The following is a 22,144-nucleotide window of genomic DNA, read 5'->3' as shown; positions in this document are numbered from 1 at the left end:
TGTGTTTAACCTCATAGAGGCGGAGTTTTGTGCAGCTTGCCTAGGCAATTGCTCATTGTTCACCCCACAGTCTTGAATAGCAGTGCCCTCCCAGGAAAAGCTGATTGGATAGAATGAAGCTTTCCCTGCAGGGATGTGTGGAATCCATAATCTCACTCACAAGGTGGCTGGATGTGTGAATGATTTTTGCAGACCAGGCCCCAGCATAATGCCTGCCCATTTGCTTGTAGTCTCAGTGTTGTCCACATTGAATGGCAATGCCAAGGTTGCAGTCATCAATGTCATGACCCAAGGATTCCTGATATTTGATGCTTTCTGCTGATAGGGAGTTTGTTGCTTGTGGGAAATGGACAACACATGGCCTTAGGATGTCTGAGGAATCTGCTCATCTCTCACATAGTGCAACTTAACAGTCCAACAGCCACAAAGACACTGGAGCAGACATGTTAAGAGTGTGGGATAACAGATATTTGCAAACGTGCAAGGTTGTTTACAATGATGTGTCACCCATGCTACTTATGTATCCTCAGTATGTATTTCTTCCTTTTACTCCCACCACATGTAAGTGCAGTTCCAACTTCTGTGGTTGAGTGGGAGGGAGATTGCTCTGTAGTATTCAACAAAAGTATTACTGATCTGGTCCAGACATCCTCTCTTCTTTTGTGCCAGCTCATCATAGCCCTCAACTCCACAATATTTCAAAAATCTATCCACCTCCTCTTTGAACACTTTCAGTTATTGAGCCTCCAAACCTCTCTGGGATTGACAATTCCAGACACTCACTACGCTCTGGGAAAAGAAAATCCCACACAAGCTCAGTTTTAAATTTGTCCAATTATTCTATCACTTGTTTGAGAGTCCTCCACTAGTGGAAATACCTTCTCAACATCTACCTTATCAAGCTCCCTCAGAGTAGAGTCATAGAGGCATATAGCACAGAAACAGGCCCTTCGGCCCAATTCGGTCATGTTGACCAGGTTTCCTTAACTGAACTAGTCTCGGTTTCCTGCATTTGGCCAATATCCCTCTAAACCTTTCCTATCCATGTACATGTCCAAATGTCTTTTAAATGTTGTAATTGCACACACCTCTACCATTTCCTCTGGCAGCTCGTTCCATATACATTTGATCCTCTGTGTGAAAAGGTTGCGCCTCTAGTCCCTTATAAGTCTTTCTCATCTCACCTTAAAACTATGCCCTTTAATTTTGAACTTCCCCACTCTGGGGTAAAGACCTTGGTTATTCTCCTTATCTATGCTTCTCATGACTTTATAAATCTCTATAATGTTACCCCTCAGTCTCCTGCACTCCAAGGAAAAAGTCCCGGTCTGTCCAGCCTTTCCTTATAACTCAAACCCTCCAGCCTTATAAAGCTTTTCTGCACCCTTTCCAGTCAATAACATCCTCTCTATAGCAGGGTAACCTTGCAGCAACCACCTCTCAAAGGCCTCCAATCTGAACAACAACCTTCTACCAACACCCTCTGTCTGCTACCGTCAAACCAATTTTGTAACTAATGGTTAGCTCTCCCTGGATCCCATGTGATTAACCATACTATCCAGTCCACCATGCAGAACCTTGTTGAAGGCCTTGCTAACGTCCATGCAGACAATGTTTACCACAATGCCTTCAGCTATCTTCTTGGTGACTGATGAACGCAAAAGAACTGGTGGCCTGAAATACATCTACTTTAAGCAAGGAGTATAGTGTGTAAGGCAGATGGAATATTGCCTGGGAGTATGATGTTATTGCATTCACAGAGACTTGGTTGAAGGAATGGCATGATTGGCAACTAAATGTTCAAGGATATATACGCTTCAGACAGGACAGGGAGGGAAGTAAAAAGGGGGATGGAGTTGCACTGCTGGTCAGGGATGATATCACGTCTGTGCTAAAGGAGGACACTATAGAGGTCTTGGGTAGTGAGGCATTATGGGTGGAGCTGAGAAATAAGAAGGGTGCAGCTACATTGTTGAGGCTGTACTACAGGCCTCCCAACAGTGAGCATGAGGTAGAAAAACAAATAGGTAAACAGATTATGGAAAGATGTAGAGGCAATCGGGTAGTGGTGATGGGAGATTTTAATTTTCCCAACATTGACTGGGATACACTTAGCATCAGAGGTCTGGATGGGGTAAAATTTGTAAGAAGGGTCCAGGAGAGTTTTCTAGAGCAGTATGCCAATAGTCCGACGAGGGAAGGGGCCATATTGGACCTGGTACTGGGGAACAAGCCAGGACAGGTGGTAGAAGTTGCGGTGGGGGATTTGTTTAGGAACAGTGACCATAATTCTGTAAGTTTTAGAATACTCGTAGATAAAGATGAGAGTGGTCCTAAGGGACGAGTACTAAAATGGGCCAAGGCCAATTATATCAAAATTAGGCAGGAGCTGGGAAATGTGGATTGGACACAGCTATTTGAAGGGAAGTCCACATTTGAGATGTGGGAGGCTTTCAAAGATAGGTTAATGGTAGTGTAGGATAGGCATGTCCTGTTGAAGGCAAAGGATAGGAAGGGCAAGATTCGTGAACCGTGGATGACAGGAGAAATTGTACAACTCGCCAAGAGGAAAAGGGAAGCGTACTTAAGGTCTAGGCAGCTGAGAACAGAACGGGCCCTGGAGGAATATCGGAAGAGTAGGACAAGTCTTAAACAAGGAATCAAGCGGGCTAAAAGGGGTCATGAAATAACTTTAGCAAGCAGAATTAAGGAAAATCCCAAAGCATTTTATTCTTATATAAGAAGCAAGTGGGTAACTAGAGAAAGGGTTGGTCCACTAAAAGATAATGAAGGAAGGCTGTGTGCTGAACCTGAGAGAATGGGTGAGATTGTGAATGATTACTTTGCATCAGTGTTCATTGAGGAGTGGAACATGAGTCTTGAGATTAGAGATAGAAGTTTGATTCGTCTGGATCACGTTGGCATAAGTAGGGAAGATGTGTTGAGTAGGCTAGAGGTTATTAAGGTGGACAAATCCCCAGGACTGGATGGGATCTATCCCCAGTTACTGAGGGAGGTGAGAGAGGAAATAGCTGGGGCCCTGACAGATATCTTTGTGGCATCCTTAAATACAGGTGAAGTGCCGGAGGACTGGAAGGTTGCTCATGTTGTCCCCCTGTACAAGAAGGGTAGTAGGGATATTCCGGGTAACTACAGACCAGTGAGCCTGACGTCAGTGGTGGGAAAGTTGCTGGAGAAGGTACTGAGGGATAGGATCTATTTATATTTGGAAAAGAATGGGCTTATCAGTGATAGGCAACATGGTTTTGTGTGGGGGAGGTCGTGCCTTACCAACTTAATAGAGTTCTTTGAGGAAGTGACCAGGTTGATAGATGAAGGAAGGGCTTTGATGTCATATACATGGACTTTAGTAAGGCGTTTGATAAGGTTCCCCATGGTAAACTAATAGAGAAGGCAAAGAGACATGGTGTGCAGGGTGTTCTAGCTAGGTGGATAAAGAACTGGTTGAGCAACAGGAGACAGAGAGTAGTTTCTCGAAATGGAGAAAGGTGACCCCAGTAGTGTTCCACAGGGGTCAGTATTGGGGCCACTGTTGTTTGTAATATACATAAATGATCTGGAAGAGGGCACTGTTGGTATAACCAGCAAATTTGCAGATGACACGAAGATTGGTGGAGTAGCAGAAAGCATAAGGGACAATCAAAGAATACAGGAGGATATAGATAGACTGGAGAGTTGGGCGAAAAAGTGGCAGATGGAGTTCAATCCAGACATATGTGAGGTAATGCATTTAGACAAGTTTAATTTTAGAGTGAATTATACAATGAATGGAAGAGCATTGGGAAAAGTTGATGGGCAGAGAGATCTGGGAGTTCAGGTCCATTGGACCCTGAAGGTTGCTGTACAGGTGGATAGAGTGGTCAAGAAGGCACATAGTATGCTTGCCCTCATTGGACGGGGTATTGAGTAGAAGAGCTGGCAAGTCATGTTAAAATTATACAAGACATTGGTTTGGCCACATTTAGAATACCGTGTACAGTTCTGGTCGCCACATTACCAAAAGGATGTGGATGCTTTGGAGAGGGTGCAGAGAAGGTTTACGAGGATGTTGCCTGGTATGGAAGGTGCTAGCTATGAAGAGAGATTGAGTAGGTTAGGTTTATTTTCACAAGGAAAAAGGAGATTGAGGGGGGACCTGATTGAGTTTTACAAAATCATGAAGGGTATAGGCAGGGTGGATAGAGACAAGCTTTTCCCCAGCGTGAGGAATTCAATAAGCAGAGGTCATGCTTTCAAGGTGAGAGGTGGAAAGTTTAAGGGGGGATACATGCGGCAAGTACTTCACACAGAGAGTGGTGGGTGTTTGGAATGTGTTGCCAGCTGAGGTGGTAGAGGCAGGCACGGTAGATTCATTTAAGATGGGTCTGGGCAGATGCATGAGTAGGTGGGGAGCAGAAGGATACAGATGCTTCGGAATTGGGTGACAGGTTTAAACAGTAGATTTGGATTGGCTCAGGCTTGGAGGGCCGAAGGGCCTGTTCCTGGGCTGTAACTTTTCCTTGTTCTTTGTTCTCTTCAAAAACCTCAGTCAAGTTTGTGAGTCATGATTTCCCATGCACAAAGCCATGCTGACTATCCCTAATCAGCCCTCTCCTTTCCAGATGCATGTAAATCCTATTTCTCAGAATCCCCTCCAACAACCTCAGGCTTACCAATCTATAGTACCTGAGCTTTTCCTTGCAGCCTTTCTTAAATAATGGCACAATATTAGATATCCTCTAGTATTCCGGCACCTCACCCATGGCTGTCGATGATACAAATATCTCCGCTAGGGGCCCCACTATCTCTTCTCTAGCTTCCCTCAGTGTCCTGGATACATTTGATCAGGTCCCAAGGATTTATCTACCTTTCTGCATTTTAAGACCTCTGGCACCTCCTCTTTTGTGTTGTGAACTCTTTTCGAGGCATCACTATTTATTTCTCTGAATAGCCTAGCTTTCATGTCTTTCTCCACAGGATAGACTGATGCAAAATATTCATTTAGGATCTCAGCCATCTCCTGTGGTTCCACACATAGATCACCTCGTTGATCTTTAAGGGGCCCAATTCTCTCCCTAGTTCTCTTTTGTTCTTAATGTACTTATAGAATCTCTTCGGATTCTCCTTAACCTTATCTGTCAAAGTTATCTCGTGTGCCTTATTTGCCCTCCTAATTTCATTCTTAAGTATGCTCCTACACTTTCTATACTCCTCAAAGGGATAAGGTCAGATAAGGCACCAGGCTGTAGTCCAACAAGTTTAATTTCTTTGACTTTAACCTGGTGATGTGTGAGCTCTACCCTCACCCAAACAAGTCTAACACTGGTACCTCCACATTCTCAAGGGATTCACTTGATTCCAGATGTCCATACCTGACAGATGCCTCCTTTGTTTTCTAGACCAGAGCTTCAATATCTCTAGTCATCCAGTGTTCCCTACTCCTGCCTACCTTGTCCTTCGCACTAACAGGAACACACTGGCCCTGAACTTCACTTTTGAAAACCTCTCACTTGCCAGACGTCCCTTTATCTGTGAGCAGCCTCCCCCAAACATCTTTTAAAATTTCCTGTCTAATGCCGTCAAATTGGCCTTGCCCTAATTTAGAACTTTAACTCAGGGACCAGGCTTATCCTTTTCTATAACTATTTTAAAACCAGCAGAATTATGGTCACTGGTCCCAAAATGCTCCAACCTGCTCCCCCACTGACACCTCAGACAATTGCCCTTCCTTATTTCTTAAAAGGAGGTTGTGTTTTACCCTTTCTGTAGTAGGGCCATCTACCTACTGGTTGAGAAAGTTCTCTTGAACATACTTAACAAGTTTCACCACATCCAAGCCCTTAACATTATGGCAGTCCCAGTCTATGTTTGGAAAGTTAAAATCCCCTACTATTTCAACTCTATTATTCTTACAGCTATCTGCAATCTCCCTACATATTTGCTCCTCAATTTCCAGCTGACTACTAGGGGGCCTACTGTATAATCACATCAAAAAGATCACCCCTTTTTATTTCTCAGTTCCACCTATATATGTTTCAATAAAATCAACTCATAACCTTCCAAACTCCAATGAAGCAAGGCCTAGCCCGTTTAGCCATTCTTGATAAGTCAACCCTTTCATCTTAAGAATCAGCCAAATGAATGTCTTTTCGACTGTCTCCAATGATAATACATCCTTTCTTCAATATAGGAACCAAACTGAACACAATACTCCAGGTGTAGCCTCACCAACATCCCAATTTCTTGTGCAATAACCTTTTTCTGTGCCATCTTATTGAATGCCATTTGGAAATCCAAATACACTATATCTACTGGGTCCCATACATTAACTCTGCTCATTATATCAAAGAACTTTAGCAAATGTGTAAAACATGATTTCCTTCATAAAACCATGTTGACTCCACTTTTCTTAATATTCTGCTATTTCTCCATCAATAATGGACTCCAGTATTGTCCTAATGACAGACATTAGACTAATTAAACAAATGTTTCATGCTTTCTGTCTCTCTTCCTTCTTGTACAGGGGCACTGCAGTCATAGTTTTCCAATCCACTGGAGCCCTCCCAGAATTTATTGTGCTCTAGAATGTCTTGACCAATACCTCCACTTACTCTGTAGCCACTTGCTTTAAATCCTTGGATGCAGGCCATCATGTCCTGGTAACTTAACTGTCTTCAATCCCATTTGTTTGTCAAATACTTCACCCTTGTTTAAGAAACTGTGACAAGATCTTTCCTGACATTAGCACCTTACTTTTCTGTTAACTTTGAGATATTTTTAGTGTCCATTGTGACGATCAGTGGAAAATATTTGTTAAATGATCACGTTCCCCATTATTAATTCCCTGGTTACATCCTCTAAGGGCTCCTCATTTACTTTAGCTAGTCTACTTCTTTTCATATGTCCATAGAAGCACTTTTTGTCTGTCATCTGTTGCTTGTTCCTAAACCCACTCCCCCACCCCACCAGATTACTATTGTTTTGTTTTATTGCTTTGTGTCAGTGAGCTCAGGCATTTCTTCCCTCACCAGCTGTGGTGACATGTAACTGATGGTGCTCCTGAGTGCAACCTAGAAAGAGAACCCACTGAGGTCAAAGTTTCTGAGCTGGTAGATGGTGTAATTACAAGCTTTGCCAGTGTATCCTCTGAGGACTGAGGGCCTTCTTCCTTAGATGCGGATTTGAAGCTAAAGGTCTCTGGAGTTGGCCCATTCTTGATGGATGTTCACCATGGTAAACCACAACCATGCCTGCAGGAAATGGTTTACTGGTGGGGAAGGGTTGAAGTTTCCCTTCTTGTTCTACAGGTATGACATTTCAAGGGTTCATGCAGGACTCTGCCAGACAGTCACTGAATTTACATACACAGTCTTTGACTATAGCAATCCTTCTTTAAAAACCCATGAGAATAAAAGTTTAATAGATACTTCATGGATACTTCAGAGTTCTTGACAACCAGTGAAGGGCGAAGGCCAGTGCCTGGCTTGTTACATGGTAACTGCTATGGCACTGAGGTTTAATGTGATGCCATTGGCAAGAATGTCAAAGTTCTAGCAGCTGCAAACACTTTAGCCTCTCCTGCCACATGATTTCATGGAGCAGTTGCTGACAAAGCCAGTTGCATTATCATTGAGATGACCAGTAGAAGATTACATGAGAAAAGTCAAAATTGGACCTGAATCACACTGAAAAATCACTTGCCACGATATTGGGAAAATTCAGCCATACATAGGTAGCATTAGTATATTTTATTCATGTCCAATTTTTAAAAATTAACCTCAGCTTTTATATCCTTTGGATTCATGTAACAATAACATGCATTTATGTGATGCCTTTAACTTTATAAAACATCCAAAGAGCCTTCACGGGACAATTATCAAAAAGAAATCAATACTTCCATTCTGCCTAAACTCAGTTGGATACAGTGAGTTTGGCAGCAGCTTTGCACTGCCGTGCTGTGTTTTTAGATGCCAAGCAATTTTATGAAACAGTGAACATCATTAAGAATATAAGCATTAAATAAGCTGCTACCTCTACAGTTCTCGCCTGATGTAGCAGCCCCAAGTAACAATTCTCAGCATGATGGACTTACTAATTAAGCTATACTGAATATAATGTATGAATTATTTTGCTATTTCCACTTAAATTACACTTCTCAGGTCATTACTGCTATTACTGCCATTATATAAGTTCAAATTGTAAATGTTCTTAAGATCTTTGAGGAGTACATCAAAGATGCTTTACCGTTGTATTAGGACATGAAATTTCAATTTTCTAACAAGATGTTTATTCCACCGATTATCCAGCCTTGTAAGGGGTATGTTTTTTTTCAACAGCTAGAATTTACTAATGCCAAGCTTGAATTGTTGCCAGATAACAAGAACAAGCAGGTGGAAAATTTCAGTTTTAGCACTGATTACTTTAAGAGCATTGAAATGCTCCTTCGTGGTCACGTTTTTCATAACTTATTAAGTTTATAAACGTAGTTACTAAATTAAAAAGTCTGTAAGTAACATCCCCAGTATTTATGTCAGAAGGAAAACGTGTTATCTGATGCTTTGATTGAATTGTGATGCATGGAAAACTAAACAGAGTTCTTTATCTTGAAAGTTTATCTTTGCTAAGCCAGATGGTATCCTAATTTATTCCTGATGCAAAAATGCAGACAATGCAATGATATTAGGGAATACAAGCTGTTTCCAGGTCTTATGGATACCTCCACATGAGGTATCAATCAGGATAGAGAAGATTAGACAAACACATCATTCTCAAAAATATCATTAGTCAGTTTGTAAACTACCAAACAGTGCTCCGTAGTTCTCAGCAAGTGTGCATAAACAATGTAAGTACAACCATTGTGGTTTCTAATACAGAACAGTACTTCCCTTAATATCCTTTATTTCACAGTATCAATTATATTTTTCACATCTGTTTGGGGGTAAATGTTTCATATAACAAAGACTATGATGTTAACTATTGGAGAAAGAAAGTATACTTATCTTTCGGATCGCTGGTTTCAGATCTAATCATCATGCCAGTATATTAATTGTACAGTTCAAATTCCTGTTTTAAGAAAATGAAATTTTACGGAAGACAAATAAAAAAAAATTGCGAAGGAAAGGATATTAGCAGATTAGGAACTCCATCCCAATTTTAGACTTAGTAGCACTTACACAATATCCCATGGAACCATAGTATGCGTGGCTGAATGGTTCCTGTGCCAGATCTCTCTGTGAAACAGTGGTGAGACGATTTCTTTGAAGAAGGCAAAAAAAAATCAGAAAATGATCAAAGCTACATCTAATGTAACAACTGGTGTAGAGTGATATCAATGAGGATCCAGTCAGAAAGGGTAGCCACCTGCCATCTTAAGAAAGCAAGGCCCCTGTCTTGGGGAACCTTAGATGGGGAGAAATACAATTGAACTGCATCTGTAAAAAATATTACTAGTTCATTTATGCTGCATTGGAAATGTTTGTTTAGAGTTACAATTTCAATAAAAAAGGAATTCAGCTTTATGTTAGGAGCAAAATTATGTTTTAAGAATTGAAACATAGAAATACAAAGCTTTTTAAAAAAATTCTTGAATTTCCCAAACACTTGCAGACATGACTTGCAAGCTTTCACTGAGAAGAGTTAACATGGATGTTTTGCCTGGCTGTTCAGGAAAAGAAAGTGAACCTTTCTGTACTCCAACTGTTTAGAAACCTATTATTGTATTCATCTTTTCAACATTGGAGAGGTGGAAGTAGTAGTTGAGCTTTTAGTTTTAATTATAAGGAATTCCAGATGTAGAAGAGTATATAAATTAAAAACAGAAATACTCATATGTCTTTTCAAAGTAAGCCAACTTAAAGCCATCTGCTTTTCATTTACTAATGTTATTAAAGCCATTAGTAAGAAATTCATAGCCTAAGCCTGTTCCAATAATTGACACCATTAAATATGACTAAACAGATTTAGAGTGTGCGGGGAAGTAAATTTGTTTGAGAGAATAATTGCAATAATACATTTACATACTCAGTAGAGAAATACATTGAATGTTCAAGATTAACAATGCAGTTAAAAGGCTAAAAAGTTCAAGAACTTCTTTCATTTCAATGAACTTAATAAAACTCATATCACAAATTGTGTTTTGAACTCATTTATAATTCTTGCTTTGGACCTCACCCAAGATAGCTTGTAGTTACTTTATTTTCTTGGAACAGTTTCAATACTCACTCTTAATTTAGTTGTGTTTTATGTAACCTTAGAGTTTTAATGATTTTCCTAAAAATGGTTCCAGACTTTAGCTAAGCACAAAAGTCATTATATTATTCTGCATAAATAATGCAGATAACAAAGTAAGTATTAATGAGCTGTAAAGTTTCGATTGATTGAGTGAAGCCACGGCTAGTTATAATCTATAAAAGTGGAGTAACGTCTTCCTTAATGTCAACTGAGCTTCTTTCAGAAGCATAAATTTCAGGCGTCTACCCTCTGGAGTGTGATTGAAAAGGTGAGAAGTTAATTTGGCAGCTTCACTTCTCTGGGTTCTTAATGTTTTTCCTCTCACAGCTTTGGCATAATACCGTGATTTCTTTACTCTGTGCTTGCCCTCATACAAGACAAGAGCGTGACCCGAAACGAAGCCTCTCTCCCTAGGGCACATCCTGAACTGCAACAGCTTGGTTCGAGTGTTTCTTATGAACAGCCGTCCTGAACACTTGATCTAAATCATGCCATTTCCTTCACAGTATGGCATAGTTAACAAGTTAGTACATCAGCACACTTGCAGATGGTAGTTCAAAAGGTGCACGTATCCCAGCAAGATGAAGGGCAATGAGTTCCATGGCCACTCATTACTAGAATTCAGCTGGGGGCTTAGAGGGAGCACTGGGGAGGAAAAGGGCATGCAAACTTTGAAATGCATGTCCTTGCAAATAAAATGAATTTCAAGAGCTCAGTTCTTGAAGTAAAGAGCTAACAGCCTGCAGAGTAAGGTCTGGTTCAGAAAGTTGGATGCCTTGTCATTTTCAGTAAAAAGAGCAAAATTGGTGACAATGCACAGTGCCCACTCTGCTTAATTTATCTGAAAGCATTGGCAAATAGAATGCAATTTCCTGAGCAGAGGCCATAAGATCAAAAGAGGTTAGAGAAGCTATCAGCAAATGTGGCCTGCATGCCAGTAGTTAAGGGCATAGATTTCTAGAGTGTGTGTATGCAATAAACACTTGCACAAATTGCACTTTATCTGATCTAGCCCAGTGAGAATCCATGACACATGCATAACTTGCCTGGACTCCGAACACTTCAAATTAGAACCAGGTTCCTTGAAAGATATTTTGTTGGCCTTTCTGCCACTTACATTTCCATGTTCAGACCTGATGCTCAATGGCCCCATTTTATATCACTGTAAAGTTATTCTCTCTCACAAGAAGATAAATTAATAAAATAATTTATTTTTGTATGAAATCAAAAATTAACTGGACATCTAGCTTCCAAAGGCTGAATACAGAGTAGCCACCTGTATTCTGGTATGAAGTCTTGCCTTTAGGCATAGTTTAGATTGTTCAATATTAAGAAGACTGTTGCAAAATGTCTCCAGTATCAGGGAAGATGTTTATACACTCAAATAGCTGGGAAGATCAGAGGTCTCACTGGCGAACATCAAGATGACATTTTTCTCAGGAGACTAAACAAGTCTCCTAACTACAAGCCTTTGTAAAGGTATCTCTTTGGGAACTATCTGGACTGTATGTTACCATATATTTCAATGTTAAAAGTAAACCCCTCTCATTTCAGTGTGACAGATGATTTCAATTGGCTATTTGCTCTGCCTTTTGTCATATATCTGCTCAGTTCTGCACAAGCAAACAAGCATCAGCTAGACCATAGAGGGTATTAAAAGCTACGTTAATGAAGTTAATGATCTCTTTGTTATGCTGTTCATTTACATTGAGATCATGAATCCCATTTTTGAAGTGTACAGTATGTAAGCCCATAGATAGAAGGAAAACTTTAGTGATTAACAATATATCCAGGATAGAATTACATTGGCAAAACCATTTGTTCTATCCAGAAAAAAATGTTTTTTAAAACAAGCTTCCACTTACGGATAATTGAAAAATTCAATTTGTGTCACTTTACTATCAGGGTGACTTGCGGTGTAATGTGTTAGGCTGGATTGAGGATTAACTAATAGACAGAAAATAGGAATAAACAGGTCTTTTTTCAGATTCACAGTTTAACTAGTGATGTACCACAAGGATAAGTGCTTGGATTTCAGCCAAAGGCAGACTATATCAATGTTTCTCATGAAGGGACTGAATACAATATGTTCATATTTTCTGACAACACAAAGTCACGTGGGTAGGTTTGTTGTGAGGAGGATGCAAGGAGGCTGCAAAAGGGTTTAGCCACAGGTACTCGACAGGCTGGATGTGGAAAGAATGTTCCCGACGTTGGGGAAGTCCAAAACTTGGGGTCACAGGTAAATAGAGGTAAGCCATTTCAGGACTGAGCTGAGGAAGAATTTCTTACTCAGAGAATTGTGAACCTGTGGAATTCTCTACCATGGAACGCTGTTGGGAAAGTCATTAGATTTTTAGATTACATTACAGCGTGGAAACAGGCCCTTCGGCCCAACAAGTCCACACCGACCTTCCGAAGCGCAACCCACCCATGCCCCTACATTTACCCCTCACCTAACACTACAGGCAATTTAGCATGGCCAATTCACCTGACCTGCACATCTTTGGACTGTGGGAGGAAACTGGAGCACCCGGAGGAAACCCACACAGACATAGGGAGAACGTACAAACTCCACACAGTCAGTCGCCTGAGGCGGGAATTGAACCTGGGTCTCAGGCGCTGTGAGGCAGCAGTGCTAACCACTGTGCCACCGTGCCGCCCACACTCAAGAGGGAGCTGGACCTGGCTGCTGCAGCTGAAAGGATCAAGGGGAATTGAGAGAAAGTGGGAGGGGGATACTGAAGTTGCATGATCAGCACAATGCAGGTTCGAAGGGCCGAATGGCCTACTCCTGCACCTATTTTCCATGCTTCTATGTTAAGTAATTGTGCAAAGCATGGATAATGTTGAGAAGTGTGCAAGTATACATTTTTGTAGCAGAGGTAGACAAGCTGGATTCTTTTAAGATGGCATGAGACTGGAAAGATGTTGGTATTCAAAAGGAGCTGTATATCCTTCTAAATGAATTGAGGAAGGTTAACATGCATATGCAGCAAGAGATTAAGAAAACAAATGGTATGTAATTACAAATAGATTATAGTATAGAATAGTTTTACTGCTATTATACAGGATGGAGTAGATGATCCTCTGACCTAAGGAACAATATGCAAAACATGCACTTACTCGACTGATTCCTAAGGTGAGGGAATTGACAATGAGGCTAGGCCTATAGCATTTTGGAATTTAGAGGAATGGGGTTGTGATCTCAACAAAACATATATAATTCATCAGGGGCTTGTCAGGGCAGATGTTGGGAGAATGTTTTCCCTGGCAGGGAAGCCTGGAACTCAGGGCAACAGTCTCAGCAAAAGTGTTGACCATTTGGGATTAAGACCAGAAAGAAATTCCTTCACTAAAAGGGTCACAAATGCTTGGAATTCTTCCCGTCATAGAGAGCTGTGAATGCTCAGACACTGGGAACGTTCAAGGCAGAGATCGGTCAATTTTTGGCTACTAAGTAAATTATGGCTTATGGGACAGGAAGACAGATTTGAGGTAGAAGATTAATTATAACCTTACTAAATAGCAGATCAAGCTTAAAGACAGAATAGTCTACTCTATAGAAGCCATAGAAAGCTTGACACACAGAAGACATCGAGCCCATCATGTGTGAGTCAGCTTGACAAAGTAAAAATAACTAGCCACTCATCCTAATCACACCTTCCAGTACCTGGCCCATAGCTTTGCAGGTTACAACACTTCAGCTGCAGATCCAGGTTCCTTTTAAATGAGTTGAAGGCTTCTGCTTCACCTACCAACCTGGGCAGTGAATTCCAGATCCCCACCTCCCTCTATGTGAAGTCACTTTTTCTCACATCCCCTCTAAGCCTTATATCAATCACCTTAACATTGTACCCTCTGGTTGGGGAAAACAGATCTTCCCTGTGTACTCTGTCTAACCCCCATAATTTTGCACACCTTGATTAAATCTCTCCTCTGTCTCCTCGGTTCAAAGGAAAGCAACCCTAGCCTATTTAATCTTTACTCATAAATGCAGTTCTCAAGCTCTGGTAAACTTCTTGTAAAACCCCTTTGTAGACTCTCCAGAGCAGTTTTGTTCTTCCTGAAATGCATTAACCAGAACTGGACGCACAACTCCAGCTGCGGCCTAACCAGCGTTTTACACAGTTTCGGCTTTATATCTCTGCTTTTGTATCCTATACCTCATCCAATAATGGTAAGCATTCTATATGTTTTCTCTGCCCATGTACCCATGTATGCTATCTGGAAGAACCTGTGGACATGCACTCCAATGTCTCTCATTTTCTCTACTCCTCTAAATATCCTCCTGTTAATTCTGTATTCCCTTGTTTTGAATTCCGTTTGCCACAAACTAACAGACCTATAATTATTTGGCCTAATGCTTGCACCATTTTCAAACAATGGTACAATGTTTACAGGTCTCCCGTCCTTTGTTACCCCACTGTGGGCGGCACGGTGGCACAGTGGTTAGCACTGCTGCCTCACAGCGCCAGAGACCCGGGTTCAATTCCCACCTCAGGTTTCCTCCGGGTGCTCCGGTTTCCTCCCACAGTCCAAAGATGTGCAGGTCAGGTGAATTGGCCATGTTAAATTGCCCGTAGTGTTAGGTAAGGGGTAAATGTAGGGGTATGGTTGGGTTGCGCTTCGGCGGGGCAGTGTTGACTTGTTGGGCCGAAGGGTCTGTTTCCACACTGTAAGTAATCTAATCTAATATCTAGTAAGAATTGGAAATCTGTTACTTTTCAGCCTAGCTTCTCTAACAGCCTGAAATACAATGGTAGTTTATCAAGAAGGTCAGTTCCTCCTGTTCTGCTTGCATGAAGCTTATTTTATCTAATATTTCACACTCGTCTTTAATTAGACTGACTGAATGATCCCTCTCCTTTGTGAAGACAAGGTACTGATTAAGAACCATGCCCACATTTTCTGCATTCACTTAGAAGTTGCCTTGTACACCTCTGATAAGCCCAACATTTGCCTTCATCATTCTCTTACTCCTACGATATTGCTCTTTGAGTTTCCCTTGACTTTACCAGCCAATATTTCCTAATTTCCTTTTTTACTTCATCAGTGTACGCTGTATACTCTGCTAGGAGTTTTTGTGATTGTCACCGGTTTTTCCCTTTGTCTGCTTTTATTACCCTGTATGCTTCTGGATATCCAAGGGGCTCGGGATTTGGCAGTATCATCCTTTATTTGTGTGGATACCTATGTGCAAAAACTTGCTTTTGAATGTCTCCCCTAGATCTGTCATTGATTTTCTATCTGCACGTAGCCCTCTGTCTCCACACCACTTTATAAAATTTGTCTTCCCTCAATTGAAAACCATTACTCTTGTTCTTTCTCTGCTCTCTTCCACAATTATGCTAAATCTAATTGCATTAACTCCAAAATGGTCACCCACAGTAATTCATCCACTTGGCCACCTTCATTTCCTAAGGCTAAATGTGGAAATCAGCTTCCTTTAATTGGGCTTCTAATGTGCTGCCTGAAGATGTTCTCTTGAATGCAGAACAACCACTTTTTCCTTCTGTGGCCTCTTTTGTATTGTTTGTACCCCAGTTCGTATTAGGGTAGATGAAATCCCAGCTATTATTGCATATTACCTTTGCTGTTAGAAAGTTGACTACATATTTTGTTCTTCTAAAGGGTCTTGAATTAGCAAATTATGGTTATCTCAGCTTATAAATTTCTGTGCACATTAAACACTTTCACGGGCACAGTGAATATTTTAGCACAATGTCTCCTGCAACAGCATCTTCAAAATTCATGATGCTTACCACCAATCAGTTAGCAAGCCCATGGGAACACCATCACCTACATGTTCTTCTCTGGATTGTACACCATCCTGATTTAGAGGCATATTGCTGTTCCTTCACTGAAACTGTGTCAAAAATCTGGAATACCTTTCCTAACAGTAGTGTGGGAGTATCTACACGTGACCTCTGCTGCATCAAAACAAAGCACAACAACACCTTCTCAAGGACATTAGGGATGATTAACATATATTGGCCTTGCAAATAATGCTGACACATTCTTGGAGAATCGACTATAGCAATACAGCAATCTCCAATCTTCGTCATTTGTGGAAAAATTAGATGAATGTTTCAAGCAGAGGAAGGTACCAGTACATGGGGAGAGCGGAGAGGAGGAAGGTTTATTTTGGACATTCTTCTGGCACAGCTTTAAATGGACCAATTAGCCTCCTTCTGTTCTGTAAGACTTTTGGTTTTATGGTTTCAAGGCTGCCAGTTTATATAACCTTTTTAAGTTCATACACATGTTAGGGAGCTTAGTCAGCTCCTACGTTTTGGTCATAAATACAAGGTTTAGACTTTAATGCTAGCAATATTTGTTGCGATAGTTCTGTCAAAATTGTTTTGAGGAATGTAGCTTGGCAAAATCTCTCTAATGTAGCATGACATAAGCAGGTAATCTTACCAAACCTATTTCACAAAGATATCCTGAGTTTAGCCATAAAATGGTTACATCATACAAATGAAAATGTCCTACGCTTGATAGTTGAGCTGTGTGACAACATTAAGTCTTACTTTGGTACAGTGTTTCTGGTCACCTCCCCGATTTAATTGTCTAACATCTAAGAGTGTGTCCAATCTTTAATTGTAGAATAGTATGACTCAAGAGTTTTCGTAATATAACCATTCCCCACCCCCAACACATCTATGACCTGAACTTGCCATCAGGTCTTTCACAAATGCTGCAATTTTCTTCATGATGCCCTAATATCCCTGGGACATCAATTTGCTTCTAACCTTTTTTTTGTGCTTGAGAAAGTGCAGGCTCCAACCTAGAAGCCTAAGGCCTTATATGACTGAGTTGTCGGTGACTGTCAGTTAGAAGCTACAGTCAATTCGACTGTTTAATAGAGATAAATTTCATGCCTCTGATCCTTGCTGTCAGTCTCGCAAGGGTGTGTCACTAGAGAAGGAGTGGAGACAGCAATGCGGCTAGTGGAGTGTGCTAGTGGCAATCAGGATGCAATACATATACTTGCAGGAACACTACTAATAACAATGGCTCCACAGAGACTTTTTAAAATTGGAGCTCATGGTTGTGGGCATGACTGTCTGATCTACTGCACAGCTCGAACTTGGCACAGGAATCCTAAAACAGGCATTTGGGCTCTCATTAACATGCGTTAAGAATCTGGTACCCGTTTACTTTTGCTAATTTAATTTTGTTAATTCAAACCAAATTAGCTGAATCATGCTTTTGGTGCAGCAGCTACTATTTGTCCACATAATATTACTCACTGCAATTCAAATAAATGTATTATTATTCAACGTGTTTTCAGACAAATTGGTATTTCACATTGGCAACACTACATGAATTCAAAATTATCATCATTATTCTGCTGTTGTCCACTACAGTCTTTCAGGTGACATTTTCCTTTCTGATGAATGTTGTACAAATTGTAAAGTGTTGTCATCAGAAAAAGTGGGCAGCTTTAGCTTTGATTGTTCATTGAAAGAGATAAATAGTCATGTTTTCGTTTTTCATCCTCCTGAGAAAGTCATAAAGCAAGCTCAACAGGTCAGTTTCTTAACAAGCTTTTCATTTCATCGCTTATCAAAGGCTTTAGAAATATTGAGAAGTGTTTCTCTGATGTTATGGTAAGAACTGAGAAAAATCATCCCCACTTTTGGATCATGAGATTTAAAGTATTAAAAATCAATTAAATTGCACAAGTTGGTGACCAGTTCAGAGAATGAGAGGATTGTCCTGTATGTAACAATCAATGCCTTCTCTTTGACTATAATTTTCATGAGTTTTGCCAGAAGGAAAATTAAAATAAATCTATATGACAATCTAACTTGAAGATTAGCAAGAAGCTTTCTATCTTTGTGAGGAATGGAAACTAACAAATAGGTAGAGTTGAAACAGATAAGTCTGAGTTACAGGCAGTTGTTTGGTTAGTGTACCCATGCCACTAACTAAAGTAATTTTTTTAGAATGAAGTTTTTGTAAATGATTAACATTCTTGTGAACAAATGTTACTTTGGCTGATTGAATTACTATTCAATAATTTGGATCTTGAATTTAAAAGTGCCTTCAATAAACACATAAAACTGCGAGAGCACCCACATTACATGGACTGCAGTGGCTCAGGAAGGGTTACATTTAGGGTTCGGCTTAGACTTCTCAAAGGCAATTCGGGATAGGAATAAATGTTGACCTTGCCAGTGACATTCACATTCTATGAATGAATAAAAACAATTCCACGGAGCTGTAACATAAGAGTTATATTTAAGAAATTATATTTAAACTAACTCTCTAATCTTCAGAATGTCTCAACTGGTTTTGTGATTGAAGTGTTTTGAAGAGGAGTTACTATTTTATGTGGGCAAATAGAGCAACAAATTTACTCAGGGAGGTTACAGAAGGATTAGTTTGCTATGAAAATTGGACCTAACCATGTTTTACAAGTTTTTGGTCTTTTATATGAGAATCATAACTTACAGCTAATAGTTTACTGTAATCCTGGCAGCCTGATGTAAGGGTGCACCACTTCTTAATTTTGCATCTGATTTTTCTCATTTTTTTAAAGTATTTTAGTTTTATCACTAAAACTGCAATTTAATTTTGAATTAGCCTTTTCTTTAGATTTTCAGATGCAGTCGAATGGTCAGTTTTTCTAATGCCAGATTATCTCAATCAGGAACTAAATAACATAGAACAATATAAGTAGAATAAAATGGTTTATATACAATAAATCAAGAAATTAAGACAAGTTGCTAACAGAATCGCACATGTCTGACTTTGACCATATTCCATTTGAATTCTGATATATTTTCAAAGTCTAAATAGGTAAGTAAATACACCTATACTTAAAAATGTTATGCAGAGACAACTAACTAAATGCAGCTACCTGGCATATTGTTTGAGCCATTTCATTATTAATAGAGTGGTGCTAATCATAATATCATAAGAAATAGGAGTGGGAGTAGGCCATTCATGATTGGTCTAATTGTGGCCTTAACAGGACTTTATTTGCTGTCCTCCTTGACTTGATTCCTTTGTGATTAAAAATTGTGTCTAATTTAGCCTTGAATATATTCAATGACTTAGCCTACACTGCACTTTGTGGAACAGAATTTCTTCCACAGAAATTCCTCTTCATCTCTGGTTTAATTGGGAAGCCCCTTATCTTTAAACTTTGCCACTAGTGCTAGACTCCCCCATGAGAAGAAATATCCTCTCAGCATCTACCCTGGCAAGTCCTCTCAAAATATTCTGTTCCAATTGGTTCATCACTCATTGCATTACAGCTGCTTCACTGATTTGTTTGTATTTTGATAAGACCTTGGACATTTTCTGGTTTATGTCTTTCAAGGTCAATTACAATCTGTAACACACAAAAGTTAACACAGCCAATAAAAGCTAACAAATAATTAAAGAAGCTTTATTTGTGTTTAACATTTACTTGGCAGGCTCATGTTTGTTTGTGCACTAAATGATGTGAAGGAAACCTCCAACCTTTGTATGGGTTTCTCATGGTGGATGCTATTTAGTGCTACAGGTAAATAAGCAGACCAAACGGAAGCCTACAATAGTGTCACTTCAGGATAACATTCACACTGCAACTGTGTTGGACCTGCACCAGTATGAAATAATCCACTATAGAGGAGGGTACCTGCACTCTCTGACTGTGGTATATAAAATAAGCTTTCATACTCACACCTTAAATGTCTCAATGTGTAACTGGGTCGTACTGTGTGATGTTGAGTAGGCAGACTGACTTCAAGGGTCAATTTTGTGAAGTTGTACATTCAGCTCAGTCTTTCAATTAATGGCAGTAAGGATGCAGAGAACACAGGGCTCCTGGTTATTGGTGACTAATTTGGGTTATCAGAAAATTAGAAGTGGCAGATCAGAATTGGCTGCATTGACCTCTGTGCATAATTTGCTGATTGATTAAGTCAGAGTGAGAGATGTAGGCAAAAATGTGCTCCATCGTGCCAGGATGGAGAAGTAGCCTGTCAGTTCTTGTTGGCATTGCTCACATGAAAATTGGTTGAGGTGAACAAAAACTTCTCTTTTCCAAGCAATCACATTTTAACAGAAGCCAAAATCATTTCCAGGCAGTAACAAAGATTCAAGCAAATTGACAGATTTTAATTGGATTCACCATGAAATGCTTGTAATATAAATAGGACATTTTGGATAACTATAGCAAAGCTACTCACAAAATGGATCTGGATATCTGAGTACTGTGAGAAAAGAGGGGCGTTTTAAGTTTTTTCACGTCCATAAGCTCATGATACAGAGCCAATTGTTATTACTTAAATTCTAATGCTTTGCTGAATGTAGCTCTTTTCTGCTTTGCAATATTTTTACTTTCAAAGTAACAGCACAGCAGGTGTATTCTTCCTTTTGTTGAAAGGATTGAGAGTCCATGAATGCACAATTATTATTGAATTAGGATATAATTTAGTCTTGGGTATATTGCACATTCAAGACAAGTCCAATATTTGTTTCAACAGTATGTTGATTCTTTTTACGTTGAACTTGCTCAGAGTTGACCCAACCCATGAGTTAAAGAATTAATGCAAGGCAGCTTTGTATTTGTCTTTTAAAAAGCCCTAAATTGTTGTATATGTACCATGGAGATGGACAACATAAAATTAATTACAGGAAATCACAGTATTCCAGACAGACATAAGTTTTATTGACTGTAAAGTTAAAAGGACAGTACTTATTTCTGCTAACCTATCTGTGATCCATCTATAAAAACAAAATCGGCATGACGTCTTTGCTCACATGCATTTCTTTCATATAAAATTCCATATATTTCCAACTAAATTGAAAAGGTATTCTCTGCAGTAAAACACTGCTTTAATTATGGGCATCTGCATTTGATGGTTAAGCTGCAACATTTAGACAAATAAATTTTTGAATGGCCTGTGGAAGGATTTATAGACTCTTTTGAACTGTTGTGCATGCAACTATAGTAAAGTATGGTTTAGTATTCTTGTATTCTTCATTATAGCAACTTGTTTGCATTTCCATCATTATTAATAAAAATATAGACTTATCTTTTCATACCTAATTAAATTGGTCTCCTAAGATAGCAATAAAAAAATTCTAAGAGTGTTTATTACTATGTTTAAAATGTTTAGAATCAATGTGTAAGTACACCAAAAAAGGCTGAACTTGAAAGGACTTCAGTATATAATTTCCCAACAGTCCTGGCCTATAGTTCTTAAAAGCTAACTCAGTGGGTTTTTTTTTCCATGTCTATCATCAGCTTGTAATTATTGCTATTCTTTGCCTGTGCCAGATGGGCTCTTTAGCAGCAGGCCTTGCAGCCTGTCTGAGAGCTGTAATATTACACTGTACTGAGATCCTTCTGGTCCTAGTCAAAGGAACAGTCCAATTTGCAGTTCTGGTATACAGGCCTCTCAGTTTCAGACTGCTTTCCCTACTGAATGACTCTATCACACTGGGATAATGATACTGTTTCCTTGGACAACAGGGAGATCTCCATCTCATTCTATTCACTTCACGAAAGAAAGAAGGAAGGGAAAGGAAAACCCAGGGGATGGTGCCTGCAATTGATAGCTTAACATTTTTTTTCTGCAAAGCTTTTATTGATCTCCTACCCTCTGATGATGACCAGCTTTTGGCAGGTCTTCTGAGAGGCACATCTATCATTTCTTCAGCTGGTTAATAGTGCAGATATTATGAAAAAAGGTTGAGGTCAAGAAGGTGTTTAAAGCTAAGTTTGACTGTGGACCTGTGAGTTGAAATAACCCAGAGTTCATCTTGTAACAGACTTTGGGTGTTAGGTATCCCAGAAGGCTAAGCTGGTGCTTCTTTCAGCAGTTAATGAGGCAAGGCAGGCCACAGAGAAGCACTTATAACTTACAAAAGTTTATAGATCTCTCTGTTTACCTTGTTCCATTTC

Source organism: Chiloscyllium punctatum, chromosome 4 (genome assembly GCF_047496795.1).
Source record: "Chiloscyllium punctatum isolate Juve2018m chromosome 4, sChiPun1.3, whole genome shotgun sequence".
Taxonomy (NCBI): Eukaryota; Metazoa; Chordata; class Chondrichthyes; order Orectolobiformes; family Hemiscylliidae; genus Chiloscyllium; species Chiloscyllium punctatum.
Note: the sequence above shows the minus strand (reverse complement) of the source record.